The sequence below is a fragment of the Phalaenopsis equestris genome, unplaced genomic scaffold (genome assembly GCF_001263595.1).
Source record: "Phalaenopsis equestris unplaced genomic scaffold, ASM126359v1 Scaffold000570, whole genome shotgun sequence".
Taxonomy (NCBI): Eukaryota; Viridiplantae; Streptophyta; class Magnoliopsida; order Asparagales; family Orchidaceae; genus Phalaenopsis; species Phalaenopsis equestris.
Window position 1 is genome coordinate 21,636 of NW_018165010.1, and position 7,879 is coordinate 29,514.

General features: G+C 36.8%; 1 long non-coding RNA gene across 1 annotated transcript; it reads right to left on the bottom strand.

Moving 5' to 3' along the window:
* Positions 1-1,536: 1,536 nt before the first annotated feature.
* On the bottom strand, positions 1,537-4,280 carry LOC110029400. The gene is made up of 3 exons (XR_002294535.1): positions 3,695-4,280; positions 3,518-3,586; positions 1,537-1,923 (listed from the first exon to the last, which is right to left on the bottom strand). It is a non-coding gene; the product is annotated as an uncharacterized LOC110029400 (long non-coding RNA).
* Between the last annotated feature and the right edge of the window lie 3,599 nt (positions 4,281-7,879).

Sequence of the window (7,879 nt, forward strand, 5' to 3'; positions counted from 1 at the left end):
ACCGCGGGGCTTTGCCCCCGCACCCCAACCCACGTAACTTCCCAATTTGGATAGATTCTTCCGCTCCGCTTCGATCCAGCGTCTGTCCCGATATAGTATATGAGTCATACCATAACAATATGCGTGTACCTGTAATGATGGGAGAGAGTGGGGGTCCTACCAGACAACGAGTGATGAGAAGCATTACTCAAATAACCAAATAGAGGATGCTGGTATTAGACATTGGCACTAAAGGCATCAGCCGAACTCAAGTTAGTAAATGGAGTGCTTTCCTCTGGAGTAGAACTAGGTGCATTGAGACATCAATAGTGTAGGTTCTTACCTTGTTTTCCAGGGATGCCTTGCATTTCTTGTGTTGTGCCCCGAGTATAGCAGAAACAGGAGCATCTTTCAGCTCATGGCCCTTTCCTTTGTTGTATCAACTGCCTCCCTTTCTGCAAGCAATGTCTGATACTCTTATTTCTTTTCTTCAAATGCTCTCTACTTGGTTCCTAATTCATCAAATTCTTCTGTAGTGATGTCTTGATGTTACAGAAATGTTGCTTGACGTCCTCCAATAGACATTTGTCTTGCGAAAAACATTCTCTATGAAACTCCATTTCATCAAATGGCTTTCTAATTGGTTTTATCATATCTGCAATATATTTGTCACCAATCACAAAATCTTTAACTTCCTCCATCGCTATAATCAGGTGGGAAAGCTGTCAGTAACCTGTGAAACAAATCAACATATCAAGCATCAATAGTAACTGCAATTAAATGAACCAACATTTTGGTTAATTTCAGTTATGCATGTAAGTGGCCTTGAAATTGTTATATGAAAACAATGCGGACGCGTAGAGATACACACAAAAATAACAATCAAACACAAAAGATTTATGTAGTTAGGTGTTAAATTGATTCGCCTGCATCCACGGAGAGAGAGATTTCACCAGCACTAGATGGGAGAAAGAAAAAAGGCTAGGAGTTACAACTCACACTTCTCATCATAAATCTCTTATAAGCCCTTAAATCCCTTTATAGAGGAGAACCGGGGCATACAAGTAAATAAAACCAAAGTCCAAATTACCCCTAATTAAAAAAGCCATAAAATACAGCAGAAATATTTAAAAGAAAAAAGAAAACGTGCATGTAACAAATGATATCCATGGGAACTGCAAGGGATCTATGATACACAAGCCTGTGACATCCAGGAATCCCAACTCCACACTCGGAGCAAGGAAATTAATTCTTCTAAAATGTTCTGATGAGGCCACCTCTTACTATGGAGTCCAATTTAATAAAGCAAAAATAGTTGGTGAACACTTCTGGAATTGTGTCGATTACTGTTTTTCTTCGCCTCGTTAAATATACAGAGAGATGTTTATATAGATTGCAATATTTAAATTTCAACCAAAACTCCAATCCCACCTTTACTAATTACCGACCATTTCTCCTACAATCTCAATATATCTCAACCCCCTTTACCCACATCACCAAAGCACTCCATCTCTTTGTTAGGCGCATTGAGACATCAATAGTGGAGGTTATTACCTTGTTTTCCAGGGATGCCTTGCATTTCTTGTGTTGTGCCCCGAGTATAGCAGAAACAGGAGCATCTTTCAGCTCATGGCCCTTTCCTTTGTTGTATCAACTGCCTCCCTTTCTGCAAGCAATGTCTGATACTCTTATTTCTTTTCTTCAAATGCTCTCTACTTGGTTCCTAATTCATCAAATTCTTCTGTAGTGATGTCTTGATGTTACAGAAATGTTGCTTGACGTCCTCCAATAGACATTTGTCTTGCGAAAAACATTCTCTATGAGACTCCATTTCATCAAATGGCTTTCTAATTGGTTTTATCATATCTGCAATATATTTGTCACCAATCACAAAATCTTTAACTTCCTCCATCGCTATAATCAGGTGGGAAAGCTGTCAGTAACCTGTGAAACAAATCAACATATCAAGCATCAATAGTAACTGCAATTAAATGAACCAACATTTTGGTTAATTTCAGTTATGCATGTAAGTGGCCTTGAAATTGTTATATGAAAACAATGCGGACGCGTAGAGATACACACAAAAATAACAATCAAACACAAAAGATTTATGTAGTTAGGTGTTAAATTGATTCGCCTGCATCCATGGAGAGAGAGATTTCACCGGCACCAGATGGGAGAAAGAAAAAAGGCTAGGAGTTACAACTCACACTTCTCATCATAAATCTCTTATAAGCCCTTAAATCCCTTTATAGAGGAGAACCGGGGCATACAAGTAAATAAAACCAAAGTCCAAATTACCCCTAATTAAAAAAGCCATAAAATACAGCAGAAATATTTAAAAGAAAAAAGAAAACGTGCATGTAACAAATGATATCCATGGGAACTGCAAGGGATCTATGATACACAAGCCTGTGACATCCAGGAATCCCAACTCCACACTCGGAGCAAGGAAATTAATTCTTCTAAAATGTTCTGATGAGGCCACCTCTTACTATGGAGTCCAATTTAATAAAGCAAAAATAGTTGGTGAACAAAATATACAGAGAGATGTTTATATAGATTGCAATATTTAAATTTCAACCAAAACTCCAATCCCACCTTTACTAATTACCGACCATTTCTCCTACAATCTCAATATATCTCAACCCCCTTTACCCACATCACCAAAGCACTCCATCTCTTTGTTCATAATATATATATATATATATATATTAATGATTGAAAAATAATATTTAGATTTAAAAACAATATTCACAAATACAAACAATTTTTAGAATGTAAGCCACTGGGTCATTCATCAGAAGAATTTACACAGGATCTTCTCTCCTTTCTCCTCTTTCTATCAACATCCCCATGAACCCTTACCAACCTTCACATATGAACATTATTTTTTCCTTATTCTGCTTTCTCTTCTACACTTCATTAAATGTTATAAGGACTAGAAAAGAATAATTGTTCTTACAGATCTTCTTTAACTTCTTCGCAATCACCATTTTAGTTTGTCCAGACAATTTGGAGTTGGCCTCACGAATCCAACTTTGATATTCATCACCTTTACTATGTTCAGCTTAAATGTAATTGATGAAATAATCCCAATTTAATGACAAATACCTTTTCACCTACATCAACATAATAATCCGTGGCCAGTAACACTCCATCTATAACAATCTGTAAGCAATAGGATTCCATGAATATTAATCTACAAATAGTAGTTTTTCATCTGCAACAACCACCCAATATTTTGATAGAAACATTCCATTTCTTACATGCAACTTATCAGGATTTTAGAATTGAAAACCGATTCAAAATGTGTTTCTTTAATTGATAGTCATTTCTCTACCAATTTGTACACAACTTGTCATTTTATCATATGTAACATTATAGAGGATGGTTTTTCCAACCAGTTCTTTGAAAAAGCTTTCTGTTCCGTCATTCAACTTAAGCTAGTCCACGCTAATCGCTCACAAATTCCTTATCTCCAGACAGCTTCAGCTAATAACTAGTAAAACAAAATCTCATTAAATTCATCACTTACCTCTTAATCTAAAGAGCTCGGTTCCTCGCTGGATTCCACTATCTGATCCACCGGTTGCAAGGAATGTAGCTGGACCAAAAAAAGAGACCACGAAAGTTAGATGAGCGAAACTACAGCTCGCAGTGAGAAATAATAGCTCGGAGGAAAGTATGAAATCGCCGGATAGCAGTGACGAACCTCCTGAACTGATTACTGGAACAAGATCTCAAGGAAAGGACCGGTCTCGGAGGAAAGCTGGTCGGGGTCCCGTCTAACAGCGTCATAGAGGATTCTTGTGACCGCGGTACGGTGAAGGGCGAGGGTTCAGCTTTTAGTTCCAGCGAGCACAGAAGCCTTTCCCCAAGTGGTTTGGTTTCTGCAACACATTCGGCTCTCAGATAAAATTTGGATTTATTTATTTTAAGATTAGAACGTTTTAGGTGCTGAGAGAAAGCCTCCACGTCGTCCGTATTCTGTGCTCCACGACCCAAAGTCGCAGTCCTCCACGTCGTCTGCCACCTAGCCTCACACCGCCGAACTCCTCTGCACTGCTGGTCTTCGCACACCACCGCTCTGCACAGTGCCTACTCCTCAGCCAAACTATTCTTTGCGATCCTCTTTGTCTCTGGCCTTCTCTGCCCTACCTTGTCTCATCTTCACCCGAGCCCACACAAAGTCTAGGATCTCTCCCCTATAAATAACGATCTATTCCATTGACGTGATTTATGAACGACTTCCAATTTAACAATAGAGTACTAAAAACATACATCAAGAGAGAAACTGATTTCATTTTTGTTCACTTCATTCATGTCTTCGATAATAGAGATTATCTATATAATGCAAAAATATTAATTCAATGAAATTAATTTATAAGTAGTTAATTATATTTTATTAAACTAATACAAAACTAACAACACTTCATAATATTGCTCCTCGAAAATCATATGATTCAACTGAACCATTTGAACCGTATCAAGTGTGACGATCAGAATAAAGCCGGTGAGGTCATATAAGAGGCTATATATCTGTATATTCAGATATATCATTTCTTCAAACCACCAGAAAACTTGTATCAATTGCTGTAGCCGAGTCTTTTCTTTCGACATCACGACCTCGCCTGTATGTCTGTTCTTCTCCTCTAATAGTAATAATGACCAGAAAACTAAGAGGACGATTCTTCTTCCCAAAACAAAAAAGTGGACGATTCCCTGCCACAGTTTTGACATCCAAGCACGGCAGTTTGCGTCATCTCCGGCCCAGATCTGAAAGCCAGATTAATATTCCTAATAATTTTCTTAGGTACTGTCTTCAGACTTTACTCTCCATCTCCTTTTTATGTCTACTAACATTTGTCATAACTTCATTAAAAATATGGTAATTTATATGCATACCACACGATTCTTATGCGGCTAGATATCCACAACTAAAATTCAATATTTATATATTTATAATATTTTAATATCAATATTGAAATGTATTCCCTTTAAAAAAGTTATAATAATAATTATTAAATATCCCTGAATAACAATAGGAAAAGAAAGTAAAAAATGAAAAAGTGAGAAAGAGAGACTTAGCATCCAATTGAATAGAATTGTATAACATTTTGATACAACTCGAAGCAATGACACAAATATCGAGATAAACTTTTGAGCAAGAAATATTTAAATATCATAAAAAGTCATAAAAAAGTCTGATTTCAACAAACTTATAGTCAACCTGACTGGCTAGACGAGACAGACCGAATGACACCAATATTGATCAAATATGAACCAAACCAAGTCTTGATCACAATTAAATCATGCTTGGAAGTATTTCAGATACATTAGAAAAGTCAAATAGTTGTTGAATCTGATGAGTTCATAGACAAATCAAACATCTTAGTGAGACCAATCCAATAAGCTCAAGATCGCTCAATTTCAACATCATTAAGGCACTCAAATGTTCATCAAAGTCATTTGATCGAGCGAAGTCCTTTGAGTCGCCCGATCAAAGTTTTTCATAATCGTGCATTAATTGACTCGGAACTCCGATCAAAGTTTTTCATAATCGTGCATTAATTGACCCGGAACTCTATAAATAGAGTCACATCCCTCTCATGAGGGGGCAGGATAACTTTAGACTTGAGTAAAAGCCTGAAGATTTGAGAAGGAGTTGAAGTCCAATATCACTCCTGCCGCAGTCAACCATTGCTTGCCGCCACCGACCGTCGTTGGATCCCACCAATTAACCACAGTGATCGCTATCGATCGCTGTCTGCTCCTTGCAACAAGTTCATCTGCATGTTAGCACTGTAATTCGAAGAATTTGTAACCATTTTATATATGTGGGACAATGGGTCTGTAATTATCAACTTATAGTAGATTTTTCTAATAGACTCTGTTATTATTCTCTTTACATGTTTTTCATGTAAGAAACTTCTATTGTCACTACTAGTTGTCTTTTCTCTTCTTCATGTGTGTTGAATATTCATATCACGTTAAGACGATAATATATCACTCTAGTGCTGCAAATTTTCTAACACGCACCACCTTTATTCATAAAATGCCACCTATTTATAGACAAAGAGGATCTAATAGATAAAGTTACATTTATACTTTATTTAAGCGGGGAATGTGCATGTTATTTTGGGTATTTCATCATTGTGGGCCCAGGGCCTTGTTGCTCTCGGTTTCAGACTATTGGGCTTGGTAGGACTTCATCGAACTTTGTTGATCAATTGGATTGGATAGGCATTTTTGGTCATCTGTGCTATTGAAGTCTTGGCAGGTGTACAGTTTGAGAGCAATTTACTCGGTTTATATTGTTGGAAGGTTATAATAGTAGACACTACTGGCTGACTTGTCTAATATTGGTCGGAAGTCCGTAAAACTGATCAGCTAAGTCCTGTCGATCAATTGACATGATGACCATCGGCCCCTGACTCTCGTCGAAGAACTCCCATCGACATAGTGAAGCTAGGCTGACAGATAGATGATAAATTAATCATCGTAATTCTAAATATAGTTTGCCCTTAGATGTGATCTTAGCAGAAGACTATTGGTTGTCCATAGTGTAGCAATAAGATCTCAGGGATTGGCCCCTTCTTCGAGCATGATGCATCAAAGTACTTGGTTTGGGTGATCATTTGTATTGTGAGTGGGTGAGTCGTTCGGCTCATGCCACATACTCATCTTTGTAGCAATTGTCTTTGAGTTTGGTTCATCTTGCAGGGCTTCTAGGTCCCCACCAATCTTCTGCATGTGAGGCCACCCTTTGATACTTTTTTATTTCCCAGACAGTCAAATCTTCTCGAGATTCGTGTTGCATAATTTCTATACAACAATAATAATAATATTGATTTAATATTATATTTTTTAGCATTACTAGGTAAACATGAAAACTTATATTTTTGGTATGTTAATATGAAAGAATTATGTGGTAGGTATAAAAATGCCCCTAAAAAATTTTTAAGATGAAAATTGAATTTAATATACATAATATAATGCCAATTTATAAAAAAAATTAATTGTAATCCACTAAATTTTAAATAGTGGGTTATCTTCTTTTCATTCAAAACGGAATACGAAAAAAAAAACACAGATATTGAAAATCGTAAAAAACTTGATTTTATTTATATTTAAATGTATTTTATTTTATTTTAGCTTATTGAAATTAAATAAACACTTAATTTCTGCATTATACAAACACACACTCATGCACGCACAAAATAGCGGATCACGAAACCAGGCCGATCAACAAGAAGGTGGCAGAATGGGGTCTTCTTGCTGAAGTGCCCGAACCTGGCCCAACAACTGAAGTGGCTAAACTGGGCTCATCAATTGATGAAGTCAAACCGAGACGATCAGTCAAAGAGGCTAAATCAAGCTTACAAACTGAACTAAGTGCGGGATGTTTGAACCCAGTCTGAAGTACCATCCAATCAGCATTCAATGGGCTTGTCAATATTGGAGGCCTAGCCCATCGCCTAAACAGAGAACAACCATGAACCAACACACCACCAATATCGGATTATGCACAAGATGTAGATATTGTCGAGCCTTCTTATAAAAAAATGCCGGAGGAAGCTCACAAAAGGGAATAGAAAGATTGTATTAAATATTTTATATATCTCATGCATAAAAGGGAAGATGATCTAAGAGGAAAGGGAACTGCTGCTGTTTTCCCTCTCTATAAGATGCTTTAAGCATTTTTTTCTTATGATAGTGTGAGGATTCCTATCCATTTCTCTCCTTTCCTCTTCTTTTTTTTTTTTTGTCAATTCTATAGTCATACGAGAACTTCACTGGGCTGTATGGTATCACGAACAATATGAAATCCTACATCCCAAAATAGATTCCATACATACATACCTGCATACAAATGTGTGTGCATTCAAATATATAT